This window comes from Xiphophorus hellerii, chromosome 9 (assembly GCF_003331165.1).
Source record: "Xiphophorus hellerii strain 12219 chromosome 9, Xiphophorus_hellerii-4.1, whole genome shotgun sequence".
Taxonomy (NCBI): Eukaryota; Metazoa; Chordata; class Actinopteri; order Cyprinodontiformes; family Poeciliidae; genus Xiphophorus; species Xiphophorus hellerii.
In genome coordinates this window covers 15,613,772-15,625,187 of record NC_045680.1, presented here as the reverse complement: position 1 = coordinate 15,625,187, position 11,416 = coordinate 15,613,772, and positions in this window count along the sequence as shown.

Genomic DNA, 11,416 nt, shown 5'->3' with positions numbered 1-11,416 from the left:
CTTACCGTCCTTCCCTCCCACCCTCTGTTTATCCTTTCTCATGTCCTCGCTCAGGATGCCAAACCCAATTTGTTTGATTTGAGGCTTTAAATTCCTTTTTTCCTCCTCTGCTGCATGTTTTACCTTAAGGACTGAATAGATTTCAAAAGAGTGATAAGAACAAATAGCAATGCTCATGCTATCACGTTAAATCACATTGCCTGTCCAGTTATTTAACAAGCAAATTGACAAAAACAGGGTTCGTTTTCCAGATTTAAGATTTATTTAGGTTCATTTGCACTTCTTATGTGTACTGATGTCATAATAATGTGTAATTATGCATTTTAAATATTGTTTACCAAACAAACAACTTCAGTGAGCGTATTTTTTAATCTGCACATTTTCTGTAAGCAGAATTTTACAGACTCAAAAATGTACATACACCCCACCAATATTTGATTAAATGTCCCTTAGCAGGTTGCACCTTAATCATGAGCTTATAATAGCTTCTGGACTAATTCTGGCTGAGTCGTTTGCCACTTCAATTTGTTGGTATTTCATTAGAGAGACATAAGGGTTACAGGTTTGAATCCCAGCTGGGAGTTTGTATTTTGAGGTTGCATATACTCCCTGTGCAAGCAGCTTTACATCATTGTGGACTGAGGCAGTGGCGACTGAAAAAGACCGACACCTTCAAGCTTGACTGACCTCTGCAGCTGCAGAAACACACAAATTAAATACCTTCAGAGAACAGTTATGATTGGGGGGATAAAGACTGAGCTAATTTTCTAGAGTTGCACAGCTTGAAGGAGTCAGGTCTTTAAAACTAAACACACTGTAAGGGTATTACAATATGTGCCACTAATAGCCTAATATTCTTCCGGTACAGAAGATATAAATTGTCTGTAATTTGTCTTTCTATGTCAAACCCTTTGCCTCTCATGGATAAAGAAACATTATGTTAATGTCTACATGTGTTCTCGGTTTTCATTGGTTCAGGCTCAGAGCTCATCTGTTTAGCTGGCTTCTTGGTGAAACCATTTCAAAAGCAGCCCTTGTCTTTCTTTTTTGCTCAATGTAGAGAGTACACCCAGTCAGTCACTGTAAGTTGCCATTCAAACGGAGGTTTCTCCTCTATTTCGAAGTCAAAATACAATATGTTTGGCTTTTGAATTGAACTGAATTAAGTTGAATTAAATTGAATTGAAGTGACTGCATAGTTGGTAGTTCTGTCTCCTGGGGTCTTTCTGCATACAGGATCCCCTTCCTGTGCATGTGAGCTTACATAGCACAAAGTGGCAGGAATAATAAAGATTGAAGAGTAACATCCAGCTATTCAGCTTGTTCCAACCCAACTATTAGCCAATGGAAAGTTTGACACAACTGTGCATTCCAGTCAGAAAATTAACTTCCAGAACACGTTCAAACCAGCTGATACTGGGGTTCTGGAATGGCCTGGCCTCAACTCTACTGAAAATGTACAAACTTTGGTTAAAATTTAGGTTTGTGCCTGGAAGCTCTCCTGTTTAAGCCAGATTTATGCCATGACTCTGTTATTTTGTTTCAAAGAGCATGTAGTTAAAACTCTAAAGGATATTTATTACTATATTAGTGAGAGTGTGTGTTTATATTTGAACTTATCTAATTTTTACTTCTGCCACAGGTGTAAACTTCTGAGTGATGCTGCAGCTAACAGAGCAAACCCTGAAGTCCAACATCAGTATGAAACTAATCTGAGCACACTGCCTTATTTCAAATCTTGGCTCATTCAGCACTAAAGTCACCAAATAAATGGAAAGTATTTTTATAACAAATGATACAGATGTTTGAATGCCAGAGCTCTACATCTTCTCCATTACTGCGCATAAATCATAATAAAGTTGGGACTTTGTTTCCATAATCAAACAGCACAAGAGTAACTTCAACATGCCAGTAAAGTGTATTCATCTGTAGCCTGGCGGCTTCAATGGAAAGCAGCAGCGCAGCCTGATTACATGATAAAAACCAGAGGAAATAAAGTAACCCTGCATCTGTTTCCGATAAGAATTAATATGGTTAGTCTGTGCTGGGAAAAACAATAGAAACAGGTTACGAAAACATAACACATCCAACAACAGCAGAGTGAAAAATGATCAATCATAAAATCTCCCAAAGCATTATGGATGAAAAAATACTGCTGCACTAATTAAAGCGTTATAAATCAAAGCTGGAGGTGTAATTTGTCACATTAACAGATTACTTTCAATTTAAAAAATACTCCAGTGGGATGTGTTGTCCAATTTAAACAGGAGAAAATCACACTTTTTTAAATCAACCTTTTGACAGGTCCAGAAATAGTTTTTAGCTATATGGCTCAATCTGGCGATATACAGTAATGATATATATTCATATATTGTTTTACAGTCTTAAGTTACTCAGATAATAGTGAGAACTGGGTTTGTTCATTCTCTCACTGGTAATATCTGTATTTTTGTGCTTTTGTAATATAACTTTTTAATAAATACATCAAATACTAAAAAAATACTCCTGCAGGTTTGTTACAATACCATACATGCTCGACACCAGGACCTTTTTCACACATATCATGCGTTCCCATGGTCCAAATGGCATTTTTTTAATTAAAGACAATTTTGAACATATTTGCTTTATTCCAGCATCATTCAATATTTCTTCCTTTTATCCAACCGTCCATTTCCATACCCACTAATACTTAGCTGACGTTTTGCTTCAATACACCGTGTTCCAAATTATTATGCAAGTGATATTTTCTCAGTTATTCCTAAATGGTCAATGCAAATGATGGTCAATATAATTTTCAAGTCATGAACTATTACAGTATAAATAAAATTTTACTGAACAAAGCTCCCCATGAGAACAGTATTCTTTTCAAAAATAAAAAACTCAAAATGCACTGTTCCAAATTATTATGCACAGCAGATTTTATAAACATTTTATGGATTATAAAGAACTGCAAATGGTCATTCTTTGAATGTACAGCATTAAGTGGTCACATTTACTAAAATCAAAATCTATTTCAATCAAAAATATCTTAACAGACCGAGTTACATGTTAACATATGACCCCTTCTTTGATATCACCTGCACAATTCTTGCATCCATTGAACTTGTGAGTTTGTGGAAAGTTTCTGCTTGAATTTCTTTGCAGGGTGTCAGAATACCTTCACAGTGCTGCTGTTTTGATATGAACTGCATTCCACCTTCAGATCTTCTGCTTGAGGAAACTCCAAAGGTTCTCAATAGGGTTGAGGTCAGAGGAGGATGGTGACCACACCATGAGTTTCTCCCCTGTCATGCCCATAGCAGCCAATGACACAGTGGTATTCCTTCCAGCATTCATTGTCATGCATGAGGATGATTTTGCTACTGAAGGTACGGCTCTTTTTTTTCAACCATGAAAGAAAGTTATCAGTCAGAAAGTCCATATACTTTGCTGAGGTCATTTTCACACCTTCAGGGACTCTGAAGGGGCCGACCAATGATTCTCTCCACATGATTTCGGCCCAAAAAATGACTCCATCACTTCCTTGCTGACGTCACAGCCATGTTGGGACGTGGTGGCCATCCACCACCAATCCACTACTGCGTCCATCATCCAGTCCAGTCATCAGTGAACAAGTCTGTATGAAAATTAATCTTCATGTACGGCTGGGCCCACTGTGACCGTTTCTGCTTGTGAGCTCTGGTTAGGGGTGGCAGAATAGTAGGTTCATGCACCGCAAGCCTCTGGAGGATCCTCCACCTTGAGGTTCCAGAGGCACCTGCAGCTTCAAATAACTGTTTGCTGCTTTGTAAGGGCATTTTAACAGCTGCTCTCTTAATTCAATGAATTTGTCTAACAGAAACCTTCCTCATTATGCCTTTATCTGTACAAACCCATCTTTGTTCTGAATCAGCCACAAATCTCTCCACAGTACGATGATAACACTTCAGTTTTCATTAAATATCTAATGTTTTCATATCAAGTCAGACGGCACTACACTATCTGATGATTTTCGTCAGCAGAGAGATCCTTTCTCTTTCCCATATTGCTTGAAACCTGTGGCCTGCTTAATAATGTGGAACATCCTTCTTAAGTAGATTTCCTTTAATTGAGCTCACCAGACAAACTAATCAACCCAGCTCTCTGAAATTAATTATAGTGATTCAAAGAGCCCTGACACACAATACCATCTATAAATTTAATAGCCCAACAAAAAAATTAATCTTTATGACACTTAAATCCAATTTGCATAAAATTTGGAACACAGTGTATTTCCACATAATGGTCTTTCCTCATGATGGTTTCTATTTTGTGAAGTCTTTGATTGTGCAAGGTATGTTTACATTTTGGTATGCATCACATTAAGAATAATAATGACTTTATGTTATGCATATAAACAAAAATGTGTGAAAACATAGGGGCTTTTCACCCTACAGCCTTTAAATAAAATTTATTACGATGTCTTTTAGAGTATAATTGTGAAGGACAAGGGAAACAATATCTGAAAATTGTGTGCTGCATTTGCATTCGCACCCTTTACATTGATTACATATAATACACAGCAAACAATTACATCTGGAAGTCAAACGATTTGTAAATAGACCTCACCTGTGTGTGACTTAATTTAAATATACATGAGTTAAGACCTCACAGGTTTGTTGGAGAACATTCCTGAACAAACAGACTCTGAAAGACCAAAAATCACAACAGACAGGTCGGGAAGAAGATTGTGGAAGTTCAAAGTAGGGTTATGTTTTAGAAACAATAATCCAAGCTTTGAACAGAATACTGTTCAAACCATCACCTGAAAATGAAAAGAACATGAATAACAATAAGTCACAGTAAGTATGATGGAACTGACCCGAGGGAATAACCTGTGTAAGAGTTATTCTGTTCTCCTGCAGTGAAGCGGTACTTGTATATTCATCAATCTTTCTTCTTCTCTTCTGTTCATGAAAAGGTAACATTCTTTTAATTTTGATCTGGTCAGCCTGCCTATGAATGAATTATCCTCCTTCCTTTCTTTTTCTGTTGGATTGACACCAAATGTTGACACTTAAAGCTCTTAGTGCAGATCAGTTAAAAGCCTTTTTTACTGACTAAATTCCTTGTTATTTATGGTTGGTAATTTATCAGGATTGTAAAGCATACTTTGCCAATAAAGTCAAAAAGTCTGTAACAAACCTTTTATGTTTGGTTAGAAATCCCTGCTTTCTTTTGTCTTGACTCGCTTGTTTGTTATGGATCCATAAAAAAATCTTCCCGATTGCTATGAATAGACATCACTTTTACAACTGTTCAGTTTTATTTGTATTTAGGATTGCAGGATTGTAGTTCACAATGTCTGAACGGATTTACATGCCCAAACACAAGTAATTAGAAAAAAAAGTGCAAAACAAGAACACAAACAAAACATGTCCTGGAGGGATGATCCTACACCAAGCCTAGGCATCAGTGCAAACCACAATGGCCATCCAAGACAAAAGTTCACAAGGCAAATATTTATATGGAGATTCATCCAAACAAATCTCCATATAAAAATAAGAAACTGTTGGAGACCTAACAATCGAGTATCCTACCCAAACATTTAAAAGCAATCTGCATGTCACCTCAGTGATCATCAAAACATTTTCTATTATTTTGAAAACCAAACTTTTAACAGTGTGGAGGTGAATGTTGCAGTATGAGTGTGCTACCCCTTTCATTTCTCCAAACATACAGTCACAAGAAAAGCCTACTTTATAATAAGCCTTATAGTGAATCGAAGAAACTAAAAGTCTCCCTTTTCTCTAAGTTTGTGTTTCACTCATGAGGTCTTAGCTGCACTACAGTAATGTTATTTTGAGAACAGTCTCTGAGAAGTCACTTCAGGCTAATACTACACATTCTGTGGTTGCAAGGAAAATCACCTTTGGAGATAGCAATTTCTGATTTAACTTAACAAAGTGACATGTGGATGTTAGCAAGCAGCTTTGCTGGCAGAGGACACATAAACACTAAAACCTTAGCGATACATTTTCTTATCAGAAAACATTTATGCTTCCCTGCAATCCTCACCTGCAGAAAGAAAATGCCTCTTTAAGGTAGTGGCTGATGCCATTTCTTCTTGGTATTGTGTTAACACACTCTTGAATGAAAACGTTTAATGCCTTTGTGAAGCTTGAGGGGAAAAAACTGTCCAGACATGAAGGCAACCATATGCCCTTAAGGAATTCAAGGTATGAAAATATGCAGTCTGTGCTGAGGGGTGCGGCTGGCGTAAAAGCGTGCACTAGCGTGCACATATGGGCATATGTGAGCGTGTGTGCATGATGGGTGTGGGTTAAAGAATTTGACCCAAGAAATCAGGCTGGAACCTAAACTGCACAAACATACTTTTCTCATGACTACAGGCCTGCCTGTGAGCCAGATACATCTTTCTGTTTATCTTTGCCCTGATTAAAATATCTGTCGTGCTGAGCCACAAATATGGTGAATCACAAATAAAGAACAACCCCAGGAGCGGTGGGAAGGATATTTAATGCTTCCCTCACTCGGGGAAACATTATCCGGGGATGTAAGGACGGATGTTGTGCCCTCCTGGAGTTGATGGAAAGTTTGGCCCGCTGAGCTGGACGTGCAGCCTCACAGACTCTTAATGTACCTGAAACGGATTACTGACGGATAAAATGCAGGGGGGGAATAGTTGACATAATCTTTAAATGAAGGCAAACAGACAAAAAGCTTCGTGGAAGGCTGAAGCCTAAAAACATATTTTTAATTATTTTTGTGCTAAAGGAATTTATTTAATCAATTTTTTTTAAATAATGGTTCAAATGCACTAATTTAGATATGTTACGTTTGTGTATAAATTTGTGTATTGCAAAGTTGCAAGACACAAATCAGTAGGTTACGACACACTTCACTATTGTTGTCACTGGTAACATTTTTAATTAAAATCATTTCATTTGTTGTAACATAATCTAATGCTGAGTTTTTTGACTACCTTCGAGTAGAGAAAGACAGTATACAACAAAATGAAGTGTTTATTGCTTTTTTGGGGTTTTCTTACACAGAATTTTTGGAACCTCAAGCAATTTTTAGTTAATAAATGTAAATTTTATAGGAACTTTTATGTATTATTAAAGGAAATAGTGACTTGGTAAAAAAAAAAAAAGTACTCTATTTAAAGGTGTGGAATAATCAGAAATTATACATTAAAATTTGTTTCTGAATGTTTCAGTGTGAGAATTTTAAGGCATTTTAAACATTTCCATAAACCAAAGAGTTTGCTGTATATCATGGTAGTTATATAAAGAATTTACAGTCAGGAAAGCCTCAGAGCTGCTGGAAAAGCCATGAACTCTCAGTCCCATGACAGTTTACTATTTGATTGCAACAAAGTACAGATTTCTCTCTCTTTTTTTTTTTACTGGAAAAAATGTTAAAACGATATCTGTCTTATAGGTCCAGATAAAGACAGATATGGACTTGGTTGTTTTATTTTATTTATTTATTTATGAAATAAATTGGCTTTTTTCTTTTGTCTGTCAGTCGTTTGAAAAATTTATCAACTGAATATGAATATTTTTATAAGCAAGGCCACATGTTCAGCACTAAATCCATCATGACTTGGAGACTTGAATGAATGACTCGGGTACCTTATTTTAATAGAAATGTTCAGCATTGAATTTTTCACTTTTTTTTTTTTACTGTGAAAATAAAGCACTGCCCAGTCCTTCATCATGTGAGGACTGGGCAGTGTGAGGATTAAGAGCAGTGTGCATTCCTCTGCAGGGAGTAGACTGTTGTTCTCCTGAAACCAAACAGCTGAGCTTCCCATCACTCCGCTTCACTGCCCCCCGAAACACTAGACCCTGAAAAATCACCTTAAACACACTGAGGAATTTATTTTAGAAATCTCCACCACAAACATGTTTCAGGGTCTCGACTGAGCCTGGAGTCTGAAACTAGAGACGTTTATGAGGGGCCGTTTAGGACAAAATTTACGTTTTGTCTCTCACACACTACCAAAAACTCTCGCATACTCCAAAAAAGTAGCCACGCACACTCCAAAAAATTACGTTTTGTCTCTCACACACTACCAAAAACTCTCGCATACTCCAAAAAAGTAGCCACGCACACTCCAAAAAATTACGTTTTGTCTCTCACACACTACCAAAAACTCTCGCATACTCCAAAAAAGTAGCCACGCACACTCCAAAAAATTACGTTTTGTCTCTCACACACTACCAAAAACTCTCGCATACTCCAAAAAAATAGCCTCGCACACTCCAAAAAATTACGTTTTGTCTCTCACACACTACCAAAAACTCTCGCATACTCAAAAAAATTACATTTTGTCTCTCACACACTACCAAAAACTCACGCATACTCAAAAAAATAGCCACGCACACTCAAAAATTACTCACGCACATTCAAAAAATACTCAAATTGCGTATACACACACTACTAAAATGTCACACACACACACACAAACGTTAACTTTCTCGCTCACATACACTACTATCAGCTCGCTCACATACACTGTACTAACAGCTCGCACATTCACAAACGTTAACTTTCTCGCTCACATACACTACTACCAGCTCGCACACACACAGACGTTTATCTCTCACATACACAAGACTAAAGTTGAACACACACACAGTACTAAGACTCGTTTTATGTATGTGTGAGAGCGAGACTTTTTATGAATGTGTGAGAGCGACACTCTTTATGAATGTGTGAGAGCCAGACTCTTTTTGAATGTGTGAGAGCGACACTCTTTTTGAATGTGTGAGAGTTGTCACGGAAGAGGCGGGGCATAATTTTTGGATCAAACTGCGCATGCGTAGATCCTAAACTATAAGTTTCGATTGTTGACTCACTGTATGTTCTATTACTTAGTATATTTGTGCTTTTAAATATATATAGAACGTTTAACTTTCTTGTAGATTAAATGTGCTATAGAAATAAATGAATCTGATTGATTGATTAAAAATAGCAAAATTGCTGTAGTACAATCTGTCCACTGGGTGCCAGTATTACAGGAATTATTAACCGGCGCCAACTAGTGCCGAAGAAGAAAGAGTTTGCTATACCGAACATGGCTAACTCTAATTCGAAACGAGAGAGAATTGGTCAGGCAGCTGCCATTTTAAACACCATTCTATCTTCTCCGGAGGCAACCAGCACTTTGACAGGCGCATTAAACGATTCAACGACTGCCCGCAGTGCTACAATCTGGCACCCAGTGGACAGATTGTACTACAGCAATTTTGCTATTTTTAATCAATCAATCAGATTCATTTATTTCTATAGCACATTTAATCTACAAGAAAGTTAAACGTTCTATATATATTTAAAAGCACAAATATACTAAGTAATAGAACATACAGTGAGTCAACAATCGAAACTTATAGTTTAGGATCTACGCATGCGCAGTTTGATCCAAAAATTATGCCCCGCCTCTTCCGTGACAACTCTCACACATTCAAAAAGAGTGTCGCTCTCACACATTCATAAAGAGTCTGGCTCTCACACATTCATAAAGAGTGTCGCTCTCACACATTCATAAAAAGTCTCGCTCTCACACATACATAAAACGAGTCTTAGTACTGTGTGTGTGTTCAACTTTAGTCTTGTGTATGTGAGAGATAAACGTCTGTGTGTGTGCGAGCTGTTAGCAGTGTATGTGAGCGAGAAAGTTAACGTTTGTGTGTATGTGCGCGAGCTGGTAGTACAGTGTATGTGAGCGAGCTGATAGTAGTGTATGTGAGCGAGAAAGTTAACGTTGGTGTGTGTGTGTGTGTGACATTTTAGTAGTGTGTGTATACGCAATTTGAGTATTTTTTGAATGTGCGTGAGTAATTTTTGAGTGTGCGTGGCTATTTTTTTGAGTATGCGTGAGTTTTTGGTAGTGTGTGAGGGACAAAACGTAATTTTTTTGAGTATGCGAGGCTATTTTTTTGGAGTATGCGTGAGTTTTTGGTAGTGTGTGAGGGACAAAACGTAATTTTTTGGAGTGTGCGAGGCTACTTTTTTGGAGTATGCGAGAGTTTTTGGTAGTGTGTGAGAGACAAAACGTAATTTTTTGGAGTGTGCGTGGCTACTTTTTTGGAGTATGCGAGAGTTTTTGGTAGTGTGTGAGAGACAAAACGTAATTTTTTGGAGTGTGCGTGGCTACTTTTTTGGAGTATGCGAGAGTTTTTGGTAGTGTGTGAGAGACAAAACGTAATTTTTTGGAGTGTGCGTGGCTACTTTTTTGGAGTATGCGAGAGTTTTTGGTAGTGTGTGAGAGACAAAACGTAAATTTTGTCCTAAACGGCCCCTCATAGACGTTGGATGTGTTTTACAAGTGCTGCCTGGAAGAACAGCACACATCTCAGATCTGGAGAGGCTCTCGTACATTCCTGGTGAGATGTGATTTTCCCAGTGTCATGGTGCAGAGGGAGAAATTCGAACCTCAGTATTTCTTTGTGGGCTTGCTTTATGTACTTTATGTGCGGCCAAGAAAGAAAAGGAGAGAAGAACCAGCCAGCTCTCCTGACATGGCACACAGTCATGTAAAATAAAGTATCCCTAATTTTGTCTCAATAAGTGATTAGATGTATTTTGTTCCTAATTCTTCTTTTTAATTGTTCCACTATCAGGTTTTCTTTTCCTGTTCCAGTTCTAAAGCTCACCAGAACTGTGATTGTTTTGAAGAAAGATAAATTTTTAACATCATGTAGTCTAAATCCAAGCTGGTCTGAATAAATGAGTCTTTAGCTGCTTTTTAAAAGAATCCGCAGAATGAAGACAGTCAAAAGATTGAGGCAATGCAATCTACAACTCCAAAGGATTTATTATCCCCTCTGGTCTTAATAAAAAGTATTTGTGAAACCACTAATTAAGCTGTTAAGCAGAGTTTAAGGTTTTGCATGGCTAGCTTACACAAAGAGAGTGAGGTTTGAAAATCTCTTTAGGTTCTGTATTATTATTTTTCACCTTTTTCAAATTCAGTCTAAAGTTTTTACTTGGATTTCGGTATTTTCTTCTTTAATTCTTCACCATTTCAGAAAGGTTTTTCTTAACTGTCATTAAAGTTGACGTCAGCTTAGGAATCGGATAGTAAGATTTCTATGTAGGAGGACAATGTTGTGTCAGTATCGAATCGACAACTTTACAGCGAAGGCATTGTAAATTGTAACTTTTGGCACTTTTTGTAGCCTGTCAAAAAGATATAATTTGTTCACACATTTCTATGGTGCTTTTCAGGACACTCAAAGACTCTTGCTCTTGTTTTAGTTGAATATTTGAAAAACAAATATTTCAAACCCCTACAATCATATCAACATTTGTTGGACATGTTTATAATTAATTAGAAAAATTATGTAGCAAAAATGCATAACCAACTTGTCACGATGTTTACCAAAGTATTGGTGTCCGGGTTGAATGTTGATTTGTCATTTCT